The 17,204-nt window shown below is 37.9% G+C and overlaps 1 protein-coding gene across 2 annotated transcripts in view; it reads left to right on the top strand.

Moving 5' to 3' along the window:
* LOC111911331 (receptor-like protein EIX2) overlaps positions 1–17,204 on the top strand; it is a 259,032-nt gene that overhangs the window by 140,685 nt on the left and 101,143 nt on the right. For both annotated transcript variants that reach the window (XM_052766806.1, XM_052766805.1), the window contains 2 exons: positions 6,499–6,692; positions 8,389–8,471. The gene's annotated coding sequence lies outside the window, so the exon portion shown is untranslated. The remainder of the gene's footprint in view (positions 1–6,498; positions 6,693–8,388; positions 8,472–17,204) is intronic.

Raw genomic sequence — 17,204 nt, 5'->3', positions numbered from 1 at the left:
TCTATGTTGGTGGGTCTCAATTTGTCTAATAATCATCTCAGTGGGAATATTCCAGACACCATTGGAAACTTGACGGCATTATTTTCTCTTGATTTCTCAAACAATGAGTTGACCGGGATGATCCCTCCAAGCATGGCAACTTTGATTTTTTTGAGTCATTTGAATCTGTCACACAACAACTTGTGGGGAAGAATTCCAACAGGCCATCAATTGCAGACCCTTATTGATGATCCATCAATATATGGTGGGAACAGAGATCTTTGTGGACCTCCATTGACAAACAATTGCTCAGATCATCAAGACCCAACAACAACAGCAAAGCCCAAGAAGAAACATAAAGCAGCTGAGGAGTCGATCAAGGTATGGTGGTTTTACCCGGACATAATGAGTGGATTTGCAACAGGGTTTTGGGGTGTAATTGGAGTTCTGTTGTTGAAGAAGCACTGGAGATGGAAGATTTTCAGGTTTGTTGAGAAAATCATGGACAAGATATACGTTGCAGTCATGGTAACAGTTGTTGCCAAGATCAAGAGAGGAAGAGAAGCTGTATAGGCCCTCTGGAATGCAAGTAATTCTCGGATATATGTTATCAATGAAGTTTTTGTTTTAATGCTACTATTTGGATCTATGTTTCATATCTTGATCTATTTTTCAAAGTAGTTAAGTACTTGTTTCCTATAGTTTTCTTCCAAGATTAGTTCCTCATATACATCTTTAGTATCATTTTTCTTCTCTTCTACATCTCCTTTATTACATAGAAATGTACCAATATTTGGTGTGCTAAAACCGGGATTAATGCCAATGAGACAAATTGCAATTTTTTGTCCTGCCCAAAAAGATGAGATGGTGACTTGCTCTTGTTCTTTGGTTGTGCAAAAGATATCAGTCCCCCCACCCCCGACCCTCTTTGAAAATAGTCTTAGAAATCTTGCCTTGTGTTACAAAAGCCACCATAGTACTTTCATCTTCATATATAGTTTAGGTTGTTTTGAATTCATTTATGTAGTGTTTGAAGAAAGCAACACATTGTTCTTCCTTTCATGTACATTAAATATAGTCCATGATGAAACAATTGCTAGAGAACTTCTTATATTAAAGGTTGTACATTTAGCTTGTAAAATGCAGATTATTATCCTATATTCGATCCATGCTTCTTTGTTTCTTTTGAAACTTGTCATCATCTTGTTCAATTTGATTTTGTAACATAGAAGACCAAGCAATTAACCAGATGATTATATGACAAGGTTCCACTATTGATCAAATATTTAATGTTAATCTCATTGATTTAATCAATAAGGTTCCACTATTTATCAAATTTGACTATTAGTAAAACATAATCCGAAAACCGTCAAAGTTCAAACAAAGCAATTTTATGAGTAAGAACATGGTTAAAGATGATGAAAGATATACCATGCTTACAAAATATGATTTCCACCATTTTGGATATCATGAAGTTGTTTAGATTACACAATGTTTCTTTATAAGAGCCACAACCACATTGTTAAATCTCTTAGGAGTCTAATTCAACCAAACCAAAACCTCCCTTAAGTGAATAACTATAAGACAAGAATAAACTATTTATACATAAGTGTCACATTTTCTATGTTGAATGAAGTTTTATGATTGTGTCAATATAAACAAAAAAGGACATATGTGTGATTTTGTTTTTACATAATTATTTATGTATTTCTACAACAATTGGTGCAGTGAAAATGATAAATGCAACAAAGCAGAGTAAACCATAGTGTAAACATGAAAGTTCTTGTAGAAATCCATTCATATATAATCCCTTTGAAATGAATGGTTCCGAATGGCAATGCTTTTATCACCCCAATAAACATAAAACCATTATTCTAACTATATAGTCATTGTTAGAGCTAAACCCAAATAACAATCCAAAGGAGCATGTCAAGTTGAAGTCAACATAGAGTTTCTCATCTGGCTTTTGAGCAAAAGCACCAAACTCCGAAAGAAGTAGTGCTTGACCTAAATGCTCAAGATCTGCATCACTCGACTAGAGTTCTTTCATCATATCCCAAACCTTCTTCGCTGTTTCACAAGAACTCACCAAACTCCGAAAGAAGTAGTGCTTGACCTAAATGAGGGTAGGGATGTTCTAGGGTTTCTTCTGAGGTTGGGGAGGCTGAAATGGGGTTAGGGTTGAAGCCAACATGTTCTTTATATAATGTTCAACCCAAAAATTAGGGTTTCATGACTTTTAGCTTACGCTGGGCGTACCTCCATGTACGTTGGGCGTACGCCTTGAACATCCGCGACCAAGTTGCCCCAGTATGCTGGGCGTAACCCAGCTTACGTTGGGCGTACCCACGCGTGTTCCAAACATGCGTGCATGGCCTTACATGCGAACTTTTCTCCTTAAGGGCCATTATTGCCAAATCTTCAAAGTGTCATATCTTCTTCATTCTAAATCCGTTTCTGATGAACTTTATATCCACAGAAAGGTGGCGAGAAGCCCTACGCTTCTAGCAGCATGTCTCAGCCCCAAAACCTTCTCAAAATAAACTCCAATCCCATAAATGACCAAAACACCCCTAGCTTTGGTTTTTGAAATCCACGAACGAATACTTTTAGAACAGGGCGTTACATGCGCAACGCAAGTTTCGCTCATCAGAATGCGTTGCGACTCAAACTCTCGACAACTTTTCCAAAAAAAAAGGGGAGGGGGGTGGGAGAAGAGTAATACGCTACTACTACTAGTGAATCATTTCGAAATAACAATCAGCAGCTGCGTTGCGCGGCTATCAACAACTGTGTTGACCAACTTCAAGCAATCTTGCTACTCAACCCTCACCATTTATGTTGATTGGCCCCTGCTAGTCTCGTTGCTCAACTCCCAGCGGTTGCGCAGCCCAATCATCAGCAATTACATTGCCTGACTCCCAGCAGTCATGCTAGTTGCGCTGCCCAGTTTTTGTTGGTACTTGGGTCGCTTAGCTTTTCTCAGTAGCTGTGTTGCCCAAATTCCTGCAACTATTCATCCATCGTTTCTATTCCTCGTCTCCTTTAAAAAAAGGGGGGGGGGGTAGGGTTGCTGCGATACTATGCAGAAGTAATTTTTACTCCGAATGGGTAAAGTTAGTGTACAGGAAGAGCTGATGTTGTCCATGACAGTGCACCCCCAGGGTGACACCCATATTCCAGATCATAAGAGCAGCCTCGTGGTTCAATCCTCGGGAGACTCGTTGCCCAACTCTCAGTGGTCATGTTGCTCATGTATCGCTAGCAGCTCGATGCTCAGCTCTCAGCGGCCATGTTGACCAGCTCTCGACGGCAGTCTCGCTGTGCACCACTCGATAACAACTACATTATACAACTCTAAGTAGCATCGTTACATAGCCTTCGACAGATAGCCAAGACAGCGAAGCACCAATCACCAAACTAGTGATACAGCAAAGCATTAGACGCCATTACACTTCAACACGAGCTGATCACCCGGGCCAGACACATAGATTGTTGGACGCTAAGCTCCATATGCGCATGAATACCACAACAATCGTGTCGAATAACGGTCTTAGAGACTGTATGGCGAGCTTACACTCCTTAGCTACACTGGCCAAACATTTTATCGACATTAGTGTCGCGTAACACTCTTTAGCAACCTCGCACTCCTCTCAACGAAGGAGTATCTAGTCAAGGCTACATAAGTAATGCTTGGCTCATCACGCAACACCACGACTCTCGTGGGCAAGGTTCGAACGTTCTCTCTATTCTTTGATATATTGGTGCTTTATCTAGTCCGATCCAATTGTCAGCAACCCAATCGCATCAGACTAGGGGGACTTGATGACGCACAGTTTATATGACTAAGTCCAGTCCGATGTCATTGGCCGCGTACCAATAACACCAGACTGGGGGGACTTGATGATATATGGTCCACTACCATGGCCCAGACTGCTCTATGCGCCGGCCTGGCCTGGCGCGCTCCTGCCAGCCATGCCTGGCGTTCCCTTGCCAGCCTCGCTGGGGACTCTCCTGCTAGTTTATATGACTAGTTCTAGTCCGATGTCATTGGCCGCGTACCAATAACACCAGACTGGGGGGACTTGATGATATATGGTACATTAGCATGGCCTAGACCACTCTAAAGCGCCAGCTTGGCCTGGCGCGCTCCCGCCAGCCTTGCCTAGTGTCCCCTTGCCAGCCTTTCCTGGTGCTCCCTTGCCAGCCATGCTGGGGACTCTCCTGCCGGCCCGGCCCGATGCTCCTTTGCCTAGTGCCCCTTGCCAATCTTTCCTGGTGCGCGCTCACCAGCGCCGCCCGGTGCCTCCGAGCGGCCTTGCCCAACTCCTTGCTAGTTGGGCCTGAATTAGGCGGGCCCAAGGCCTGACCTAATTCCCCTTGACCTAATTGTCCCCTATATAATGAACAGTACCTCCTCCATGGAGGGGGATCTTCCCCTTAGCTTAGCCGCCACACTATACACATGCCGGGTGGCTCAACCGCCATCCGCCGCCATCAGCCACCATACACCACCACCAGCACCAAGATGGTTCTCTCCAGCTATTTAGGACCATCTCAGATCTATCAGCTGATCTAACTTGATCATCGGTGTCCGCACCCGAGGCACAGTCCCTGGGACGACTCTAACGCATCTCTCTGATTGTGACTAGCAGATCTCCGCAGCAGCAGAAGACCAAAAGAATCGTCAGAGGTTAATGTCGCATCAAATATAACGAGGAAGATATAGAAATTATATTTACCAAAAACATCCGTTAATTTTGTTCCTAATTTAATGACATTAAAATATGATTGAATTCTCCAATTAGAAATTTTAAATTTAGAAAGTGAATTATTAAAATTAATATCTATTTATTATCCTATGAAATTTAATAAAATATAAAAAAGACAAAACTGCACAAATGGTCCTTGTGGTTTGTCAAAAATTGCCACTTTGGTCCAAAAAAGTTTGGGCTAGCACCAGAGGTCAAAAGTTTTCATTTCATTGCTTGTTTGGTCCAATCTATTATGATTTTTTTTCAAAATGACGGATTTGCCCTTGTCGATATGATTTTTTGGTTTTTTCTTAATTGTTTTTCTGATTTTCAGATTAAAAAAAAAATAAAATTAAATCTCTCTCTCTCTCTCTCTCTCTCTCTCTCTCTCTCTTTTCTTTCTCTTTCTCTCTCTCTCTCTCTCCCTCTCTCTCTCATCTATCTCTTTCTCTCTCTCTCTCCCTCTCTCTCATCTATCTCTTTCTCTCTCTCTCTCTCTCTCTTGATTTTATAAAATCAAAATCAATTTTACCATAAATTAATACTGAATCTTCATTTAGAACAAATAGGGAAAACCATACAAAGAAAAAACCTAGAAAAAACTCTTAGCTCCCACCACCATCGTCTCCATCGTGGTCCTCCTGCTCTGCCACCCCTTTTCTCATTGAAACCCACCTTCAACGCCAATATCATTTTAGCAGCGACATCAATCTTCACCGCCATCTCCCTCGTTCTTCAACTTATCTCCTCACTGGTGCTTATTAGCAAGAAGCGTGCTCTAATCTAAATGTATTGACTGGATTGTGTTTGTAATTAACAGGGAAGCAGAGTAAGAAAGGTGATAGATCTGATCGACTTCAAGTAGCAAGGGCTCAACAACATTGTGTCAAATTATCTCAAATCTTGGGTTCTAAAGCACCCAACTATCGACGGAGGCAGAGATGGGTGGTGGTATTGGTTGGAATATGAAGAGAGGAAGAAGATGATGATGTTCATGAGGAAGAAGACGGGTGCACTCCAGGTGCTCGACCTTATGTCTAGCTTAGTCTCCGGTCCAATTCCTCCATTAATTGGCTCTCTAAATCAACTCAATCTTCTACAACAGTACATAGCCAGAGTATACAGTTAGTTGTAGATAGTTGGTAAACCTAGTACCCAACATAGTAGGTGAAGATCCGTTCAAGTTGTAGGGCCGGTGCCGAATCACAGCAACACCTAGCCGGAGAATCATGTGCCGGGGCACAGTAACAGTCTGATTTCCAGACTGCAGGGTTGAACGGAGCCATGGTGTTCGGCCGTCGGTTTGTGACTGATATTGGAATTGGTGGTACAGTTGGTATTTGGGAGTCGAAGAAAAAAGGAGTGACGAGAAGGAAGATTGAAGAAAGAGATAGAGGAGAGAGGAGAGAGAAAGAAATAGAGAGAAAGAGAGGAGAGAGAGATTTAATTTTATTTTTATTTTTTTTGAATCTGAAAATCAAAAAAACAATTAAGAAACAAAGAAAAAAAATCATATTAACAGGGGCAAATCCGTCATTTTGAAAAAAATCATAATAGATTGGACCAAACAAGCAACAAAATGAAAACTTTGGACCTCTGGTGCTAGCCCAAACTTTTTTGGACCAAAGTGACAATTTTTGACAAACCACAGGGACCATTTGTGCAGTTTTGTCTATAAAAAACCATAAAAAATGATGAACGAATAAAATTTAATATTACCACAAAATACGCAAAATTCAAATGAGCCAAAATTTATTTTTTACAGCAAGAAGACTCGTGGCCCACACACAATTTCCCCCAAAATCTCCTTTTGTTTATTCCTCCGTCGACGATCGCGTTCTCATACCCTATCCTCCGTCACTACCAGCGAAGAGGCGAGGACAAGGAAAATCCAAAGCCATCAATTGTTGATTCATCCCTCTCCTTCATTCCTCAGTCGTTGTCGACAATATTAACCTCGTAAGTTTTTTTTTCCTTCTTTTTTCTATTTGACCTAATTTTCACATGTTGGGACCCATAACACAGAGAAGATTGAAATTTAGCATCATTAAAAATGATGCATTTATATATTTATATGTTTCAAATGATCCTGATGGCCTTGTTCTGCAACACACTTGCAGCTCCCAATGCTAAATATAATCTGTAGCAAATGCTTTATACTAAATTATCTCCCCTGCTTCTTAGTAGATCCTTTGGTGCTTACGCAAGTGCTTGTATCATATTATATCAACCAACCAATCACTTATTTTGATCAGTACACATCAACCCTAGAGTATTAGTTGCTGCAGCATTGGAAAAAAAAAAACATTTCTTGCAATGCTGCATAATTATAGAATTGGTTCTTCTTCATATTCCATGAAAGTTCTTACAAATGATGTATCAATTTATTTATGTATAATTTTATTTGGTTTATCCAAGGATGGGGGAATAGTTATGAGGAAACCCAGCATGTATGTGTGTACTTACTTCCAATATTATCACATTAGGTTCTATTTTGACATGTTCTAGCCAGATGATATCATAGGTATAGAGTTGGTTCTTCTTCTTTGATTTTGAATACCAAACGATCAAGTGTAAAATTGATATGAATTTATTTGATTTTTGGAGATAAACGAATAGATGCTCAAATGCTACAATAAACATGAAAATAACTGGTGCTGTAACCATAGAAGAAAATCTTGTTGACCACAATTACTTTCTACTTCAATTACATATATTCATAAAACATAAATAAGTAATTAAATAAATTACCAAATACCAAAGTGTAAGTATTTAAGTTAATAGATTAATAGTTACAAAAGTCATTGTCTTACATACCTTCTTCCACATAGAATTATTTATTCCGAGTCAGATGTAATACATTTCAGATAAAGAACATGGGTAACTGTCAAATCTGGTTATAACTTTGAAGAGATGTTGTAGTTGAAGAACACATTTATAAAGCAAAGATATGGGAACACTTGAAGTTTCATAATCATTACAGTAATGTTTTTTAAAAAATAGAAGAAAACAAAGATTTAAACAATTACACAACAAAACAGCAACAGAAACAAAATCCCGGGAATCCCTTTAGAATTGGGTAAAATTTCAAGAAAATGATAGATGATATATATATATTGAAATTGTAATTTCTATTTATTAATGTTTTAATTTACTTAATGATGATATACGTTAGCAAGATCACATACTTAACTATTATATCATTCTTCTAAAGGATAACATGTATATATATGATTTTAATAATTCATCTTATTAATTTCTATGTTAAGCAACGTATCTCAACGGTATCTGGGAGGATTTATGTAAACAAGAAAGGACAGAATATTTGGTTGGATCATTATTTACATTATATGCTTTCTAGTGTCCCTAAACTTGTTCCTCAAGTTAACTTTTGCAGTGATGATTTTTATGCATTTCTTCTTTCGTTTTGTTTTGAACATATACCAAAATTAGAGATCATATATACAGTAAGTAGAATGAATTTATTATCTGATAATTATAATGAGTAAGCTTGTTTGTTTATCATAATTACCAAGAAAGTGAACTATTTATTCTCTCCCAAATAGAATGCAATGGTATCATATATGCTGGTAATTGTTGTTGTTGAGTTTGGTGGTATTAAGCATTTTTGTTGATTGCTTTTGTGGTGTTTCAGGTGACTTGTTGATCATATTGGATGTCTCAGTGGTTGTATCAAGTTTCAAGCATTAATTATGCTGATTGCAACATCTTCTAAAGGTTAGTACACTTGACATGTTATGTTGTTCCTTTATGAAATGTGTGTTTGTCATGTCTCATAAGAACAATATTACGGGTGATGTTAAAGTTAAACACGTTTGTAGGATCCATTGGTAGACATATTAGTATATTACATGTACATTGATACACCAACAAATACTCACACACATACATTGATATACATATAGATACACTAAAATACATATACATGTACATTGATGTGATACTTCCGGACCAACAAACTAAATCTACAGAGAACGAGATATCAAGTCTTGTATGATTAGCAAAATATACTAATGACTTGTTTAAATCACACTTAAATGTGCTGCAAACTACCAATGAATATTTCTTATTCAAATAAAGTTGTGTTAGAACAATTTTTGTATCCTTATGTCCACAAATATCACTATACGCTCATATTGTTTTAGTCTATATAATGACTTGTTTAGTTTGATCAAAGTGTTTTTGAGATCCCATCTTACATGTTTATGGTGGTTTAAATCTTTGAGGGAGGTTTATATAAAAGATTGGTATCATGGGAGGCGTACAAATAGGCAGCAGTAAGATCCATCATATGCAATTCAATCTTTCTTATATTGTGAGACTGATAACTTATTACAAAGTAGTTGCTTCTACCACATGAGAGTATGTCTCCTCATAATCTATTAAAGCTGAATATTCAAAAACTTAAAGTTAGTTTTGTAAACCTTTATATGTCAAAATCAAGTTAATAGTTTTTTGTTGATATCAAGTTCATTGAATTAAAACTTGATCCTCTCTTTATTCAAACCAACCAGCTTGTTGGTAGCTAGTTTTTTATCTCCTATTTTGCAACAAAGGAAACTCATGTAAGTGGTTTTTACCATTTGAGCTAAAATTGATTGTTGTTCATATACAGTTTGAATGATCTATGGGGTATGAGCCATGCATGGGTGGAATCACAAATACAGTTTGAACGATCTGTTATAATACATATGTAAAAGTTACAAAATATAAGTTATGGAATATGTACTTAACATTGTAACATATAATAAGAATTGATAAATATTAAATTAAGTTAAGCTAAATATACTTGCTTCGTGCAACTGATAATTAGACTGATGCAATCCTGATACTAGGTTCGTTTTTAATGGAATATTAAGAAAAGAGGAATATATTTGTTTTCTTGTTAGGGAGAAGTTGACTCAAATTTCTTTTGTGAAAAATACTTGTGGCCAAATACATTTGTGTTTTCCTTGGGGCATAGAAAAAAAATACCAGTTTGTGGCTACAAACTGTCCATTGACTTCCAAGTCTTTTGTAGTGACTTCTAATATAATAGTAATCTTGCCAAATACTATATTATATTCAATTCCTTTTTAATTGTTTAAAATTTTTTTTTTATTGCAATTACACTTGCTTCTTCCAAGGGGGATAGACTTGGCTAAAAAGCACTTCTTTCGATCTAGAGAAAACAAAAAATAGGCTTGGATGTATTCATTGACTTCCAAGTCTTCCATGAAAATTAATAAATTGTGGCCAATAAGCCAAATACATTTACGAATGTCATGTGGAATAACCAACAACCACTTATATTGATTAAGAGAAAAAGAAAAATACCCCAAGACCAAAATACAAGTTTCTGGATATTAGTTATCTAATATCATTTTTTACTGTATATTTTTGACAGAAAAAAGACAGTTTATTTTCATGTAATCAACTTTTTGTAAATATCAACACAAATATTGCATCTTAGACATATTAGAGACCGCACTAGTTGCAACTAAAATGAATTACAACTTTAAAGATATGAGTTCTAGCATGCATCAATAGTTTTATTCAAATTTAATAACCTGTAAATCTTGTAAAGACAACAAAATCAGTGCTTCTTCTAAGTGCATGTGTGTTTTAAAATATCATAAGTGTTTACTGGAATGCCTTAAATATTTTAAGAAAACTTATTAAAATTGTGTTTTAAGAAGTAAAATATTAATTGGTTATTAAAACAGCTCACAAACTTTAACACATTTAAATGAGTTTTGGAACCGGGCTGACCTGTTTGACCAATTAGATATAAAGAATGACCTAAATCAAACCCATTTTTCTATAAATGGGTTGGAATTGTCATCTCTACATCATACTGTATTTACTTACATTAAAAAGTAATTTAGAGGAACAAACAAGGATAAAATGAAAGCTGATGGGTAATGTAGAAATTCTTTGGGAAGTGGTATTCTATGAATTGAAATGAAAGTATCTGTCATGACATTCATAGTTTCTGGCATTGATTAAGGACATCAAATTTGTTTTCATTTTTTCTCTTCCATCAACCATAATCTCTTATGTTTTGGTGTTGGTATATATTTAAAAATTACAGGACATAACATTGTAACTTATAAGAACTAATAAATTGAAAATATTAACAAGTTAAGCTAAGTATACTTCACAACACTGATAGTTAGTCTATGCAATCCTGATAGTAGTTTTTGTTTTTTGTGGAATAATAGCAAAGTGGAATACATTTGGTAGGGAGAAGTTGCATGGAAAATTCCACAAGAAAGATGATTGGTTCATCAATCATGGTCCCTTTTTTTGTGTGTGAGTGTTATTTGGGGGTTTACTTTGTTGACTTCAAAGTTTGTGTGGAAGGCTTTTGGCCAAATGTTTTTACGTGTGCCATGGGGCATAGAATATACCCAACAGTGTTCCAATTCAATAACACCAATTCGCTAAAAGCCAAAAAAAATTGTAGCAATAGTGGTATCAAACTGAATGGACTCGGCGAGTCCTTTGAGTGGACTCGGCGAGTAGTATGAAGATGGAGATGAACTCGACGAGTTGGATGAACAACTCGGCGAGTCTGTTGAAGATTGCCTTGGACTCGACGAGTCTGTTCATGGACTCGGCGAGTCAAGTCGCGAAACCCCAAACCCTTCGAGTCAAGGCTCAGATTAGTGAGTTGTGTGGAGACTCAGCGAGTTGGACAGGTCAGGACTCGGGAATAGTTGACTCAGCTAGTCATGGACTGACTCGACGAGTCGAGTCGCGAATAGAAAGACCCTGAGCATATGAACTCGGCGAGTCATTAGGTGGACTCGGCAAGTAGGGTTGACCCAGAAGGTTGACTTTGACCAGAGGTGACTTAGTTGACGTTTGGAGGTCAGTTGGACTAAGTGTTATATTGATATTGGTAGCTCGAGGAGCTAGTGGAGCAGCAGTTCGAAGTCAGAGGTCAGGTAGCAGTCAAAGGGATTAGCAGCAGCAGTTCAGCAGTATCAGGTGAGTTTCCTTCCAGTAGGAACGGGTCTAAGGCCACAATGCCGACCCGTTCAGTTAGCAGTAGTTTCCGGACTTCGGTCCGATGCAGTAGTTAGTATGTTTGATGCCTTCGTGGCTCAGACAGGATTTATGTGTTATGTGTTCCGGGCTACAGCCCGATGCAATATGCAGTATATGTGTTCATGCTAGTTGATATGTTATGCTATGCTATGTTCAGTCAGTTTCCGGACTTCGGTCCGATGCAGGGGACAAGGTCCCAGTCAGTTTCCGGACTTAAGTCCGATGCAGGGGGGCAAGGCCCCAGTTAGTCCGAACTTCGGTCCAATGCAGGGGACAAGGTCCCAGTCAGATTCCGGACTTCGGTCCGATGCAGGGGGCAAGGCCCCAGTCAGTCCGGACCTCGGTCCGATGCAGTGGGCAAGGCCTAGTATGTGCTTTATAGGTTATTGCATGGTATGTGGTAGATTGGGGGAGCTCACTAAGCTTCGTGCTTATGGTTTTCAGTTTTGGTTTCAGGTACTCAGTTTTCAAAAGAGGAGCTCGGGAAAGATTGCAGTGCACACATCATAGTCAGTTAGCCTGGGAATGTTTGACTCTGATAATGATATTATGTTTTGAATTAATACTCGAGAATTTATGTTATGACTTATGATACAGTTTTTATAAATATGATTTTAGTAATGTTTTTAAAGAAATTTTTAGTCATGATTTTTGGGTTGTTACAACTCTGATGGTAGCGGTCCATTAAATCCTGGTGCATCTCAAAAGGATAGTAGTCCTCATAGGACTTTTGGAGCTCGGCTGTCATAGTGGCCAACATGATGCATGCCACCTTGGTAGCATCTCTTTCATGTGCCTCATATTCAACGATCTCCTTAGGAGTAGCAGACGACTCAAGTTCGTTAAGATCCTTGTCGAGAACATATTCTTTGTTCTCATACCGAGTGACCGTCCTGATGTTCCTGATCCAATCCATAAAGTTGGATCCATCAAAGATGACTCTCCCACAAAGGTTCATGAGAGAGAAGGAGCCGGTAGGGTTTGATCAGAAGCATCTGATGGGTTTTGGTCACAAGAACATCCTATGTGCTCATACAAACCCTAATGCTTGGATCTAGGTTTCTCTATTGTACATGCAAGTTATCCAAGACTATAAACCCTAATTCTAACATATGGAAATCGATATTAACATATATTTAGGTTTAAGATATTACCTTGATTGTTATGTAGCAATAACAATCCCAATTCCTCCTTTTATTGACTTTAGAAAGCTTAGAGTCACAAATGTCACTCCTCTAAAGGTTCACAAACACCAAGAGCAAGAGGATGAAGAGGAGAGAGGATAGAGGCTGCCCAAAACGTGTTCTAACCCTAGAAGAGAAGTTCCCCACGTTTTTGAGCCTTAAGGGTTCTATATATAGTGAGGCTATTAGGGTTATCTAACAAGGAAACCCTAATTTGGATGCTTAAGCCCTAAGCAACCCATGGAATCCTTTCCTTAAGGCCTTGGACGATTTCCTCATGGATTTCCCCATAGAATTCGTCCACTCCTCAATATAAGACAATCCATAGCCCAAATTGCAATTATCTTTTAATTACAATTCTAGTCCCTTAAGTTTAATTAATCTCTTTTAGTCACAAAACTAATTACTAATTAATTATTGACTAATATTAATTAAACAATATGATTTCTCCTTTAATATATTATTCTCATAATATATTAATAATTCATATTTAATCCTTTCTCTCCATAATTCATCCTATCAAGTTGCTTTGGTGAAGGCAACCTAAAAGGACCATGCACCATCGGGTCAAGTACATACCAAAATAGTCATGGACTTAGACACTAATCCAACAGTCTCCCACTTGGATAAGTCTAATAACTACTCTGCGTATGACTTCAGATCCTGATCTCCAATCGTAGCTTTCCAAAGCCGCTGTCAACTCTGATCCTATCAGATACGTATGTCCTTTAGATAAGGGATCATATATTCCTCCATTCTAGATATCTTATGAGATATGATTTCAAATCATTCTCTTTGTACTATCTCTCGATTTCCGATTTATGATGACTGACTAATTGAACAAATCAAATTAGCCCTAGCCCGGCCGAGCATTTACGTTTGTCATCACTAAACCATCGAGGGGCCCAAAGATATCGCTTTTATCCTACTTTGGATAAAAGGAACGAATAAACTTTGATACAATGCTCGCTTGCACTCACTCACCGAATCACACACAACAATATGTTTTATAACACCAAGTTACTAGTGCGTTTACATATTATCAATGTGCAACCGATTAGCAAGATACAACTCACACATCTCGGTTTCAAGAATATAAGATGTTATCATCTCACCAATCACTCGTGATACAATCCATGGAGTGATCCAAATGAGCGTGGGTTTATTCCAATGCTCAAATTCATATTCATAAGCACTCATGAACGTTGCAGCAAACATTTGCTTATATCTAATACTCTTTTAGACAATCCACACACCAATTCACGACAGTATTCATTCATACCTACTTCCAACATATGAACGACTGTGGCCCGTTCGAATAATTTTACTGTTCTTAACCAATTAAATTATTCAGGAAGTCAAAACATGTAAAGTGAAACACAAGAATAACTGTGACAATCCAAAGTTATTCCGTACATTACCCCGTTACCGTTAACGGAATATTCCACTGTATAAAAGTTTCGTTAATTAGAGGTCGCCAATTAAATAAACATTTCATTTGTTTATATTTAATATGCCGTTAAGTCGTGATAAAAGGAAATAAAAACACATAACACACATTTCCATTTAATTGGAAAAAGTTAGTTTTTATTATTACGACCACTAAATCGGGTGCGACCAAAAGCCCTGTATAACGGCAGTATTGGGTAGAATTCCACTGAGCTCCAACTCCCACCCATATATAAGGGGGAGTAAACTCCATTTGAGCCTTTCCACCCTCTCTCTCTATACTCTCTCTCTAGACTCGTTTTCGACCCGAATCCGCAACCAAACGCTTCCAAATCGTAAGTCCGCTTATCCTAGCTTGTTCTAAACATTATGACTTGTGTTTATAACCCAAAATTCGACCATATAAGCTGTCAAAGAGGAGTTTACAGCCCAGGAACACTCTAGGGCCGTAAACCCCTTAAATGTGGCCAAAATGACCCGAAATTGTCCCATTGAGCCTAGGAACCAATTAAGGAATTTATCTAGGAGTGTTTAAACATGAAAACACAAAGATTTAGGGCCTAAAAGAGAGTTTACGGCCCAAGCACATGCTTAGGCCGTAAACACCTCTAAACCTTGTCAAAATGCCCCAAACACACTCCCAAACCACCCTTAGGCTTAATACATAAATTAGGGGCTTATCATTTCGGGTTTAGATCATCCAAACACAATGAAATGAAGGGGTAAAAGGAGTTTACGGCCCAGGCATGTACCAAGGCCGTAAACACCCCCAAACATGCCCAAATGATAGTTTTAATTCCCCCAAATGGCCTCACACTTCATTATAAAATGCTAGGAAGGTATTAAGGGCTTAAAACTTCACTTAATTCATGGCATAGGAGTTCACGGCCGTGAACTCCCTTAGGGATGATTCATGGGCCGTAAACTCCATAATAATGCCCTTAAAGACCTTAAACTCATTCATACTATATAGTTTTGGACCTAGAATAATTCCATGAACAAGTTAGAAGCCTTAAAACACACTAAAACCCCTCACCATGAGTTTACGGCCGTAAACTCATGGTGAGATGTCCCTGGGCCGTAAACATCATAAGGTGAGTTTACTCTTGGAGAGTAAACTCCATTCCTAAGCCATACACACCTTTAAACGCTACCCGGGACACCCCAAACACTTAACCAATGTATTTTCCGCTCCTTTGAGTGCGTATACATGTTTAATTAGTATTAAATATACTAATTGTATGTTAACATATGTTATCATATGTTAAATAGGTCATTGAGTGTGTCCGAGTCTTTACGTGACACCGAACACCCAACCGGCACCTCCGTTGGACCTACTTACACCAGGTGAGTTCATACCCCTGAATGAACCTTTTAAATGTTTTTACAGGTTTTATAGGGGGAATAAAAGTTAAACATGCCAGTTATCATATCAATCACATGTGATTGATAACCCGCATGCACGAGATTTTACCACACTGTACACTGTTTTACCGAGTAGGGTACTATAAATGGTTTTCTAAAAGGTTTTCACTTGTTCAAGTTCTTAATTATACTGCTTTATCAAAGTTTCATTTCAAACTGATTTATGAAAGGTTTCCAAAGAATTTTTAAAGGTTTTAAATCAAACTTATTTCACAAAGGAATACCAAGTCGTAATTTTCTTAATATATAAAGGTTTTCCAAGGTTTTCGTCAAATTTCTCTTTTACGACGTACTTTTACTTGTTTGTTACTGTTGCTTCGCCCTACTTAGTTTAAACTCCTATCTGACACACTTATACCTGGTGATGCGTTTCATCTTCACGTATACATGATCTCGTTTCCGTTTCACTTATGCATATTAACGATTCCACTTCGGGGTACACTCATACTTGATAACGCTTATACATCACGATTCGATTATCCCACACTGTTTGTTTACACTTTACGATTTGGATATTCCACACTATTCGCTCACACTTTATGATTCAGTTATTCCACACTGTACGTTATACATCGGTTATTCTACACTGTACGTTATACATTGGTTATTCCACACTATTTGTTCACACTTTATGATTCAATTGTTCCACACTATTCATTCACACTTGTTACACACTCAGTCGTAGTTAGATGTATGGTTGTACTTGTATAGTTGCATATAAATAATGATTGAAGGACTTAGGAAGGTTTGTCCGCCCTATTTCATTTTCTTCGTTGAGATGTGGTCTGGTGGGATCGGATGGCCGTCCGAAGGTCGTTTGATTCATTAGTTGTATGTTATGTATACGAGCATAGACATATAGGTTTACTCTAGTCAGTTCAGTTAAGAGTCTCTACCTCTAGTTCACCACTCACATTTGAAACACACTACCCACTATTTGGAAGTCTCTACCCACTATTTGGGATGCATCTTCAGGACACGGCCTTCTCCGTCGTCTAGTTGGTAACCAGAGTCTCCTTTAGTAGAGCGGACATTGTGTGTATAGATCTATACGTGATTGTGTCACACCCCCAAACCTGAACGGCGGAAACGTTCGGGGGCGGATGACTTCATGTGGTAACGTAACAAATGAATACATAGCAAAGAAAGCAATACAACCATCATATATATAATTGAAAGTTTACATTTGTCAAAAGTTACATGTTCAAAACCAATTACAATATGATGTCAAAATATGAGATTAAACTGGCGCCGCAGCATCCCTTCATCAAAAGCGAAATGAATACCTGAAATTACTGATTTCCTAGGACATACAAGTAATTTTGAAAGAGTAGATCAACATTTAAGCTGGTGAATT

The sequence above is a fragment of the Lactuca sativa genome, chromosome 8, assembly GCF_002870075.4.
Source record: "Lactuca sativa cultivar Salinas chromosome 8, Lsat_Salinas_v11, whole genome shotgun sequence".
NCBI lineage: Eukaryota > Viridiplantae > Streptophyta > Magnoliopsida > Asterales > Asteraceae > Lactuca > Lactuca sativa.
This window is presented reverse-complemented; position numbering and strand designations above follow the sequence as displayed.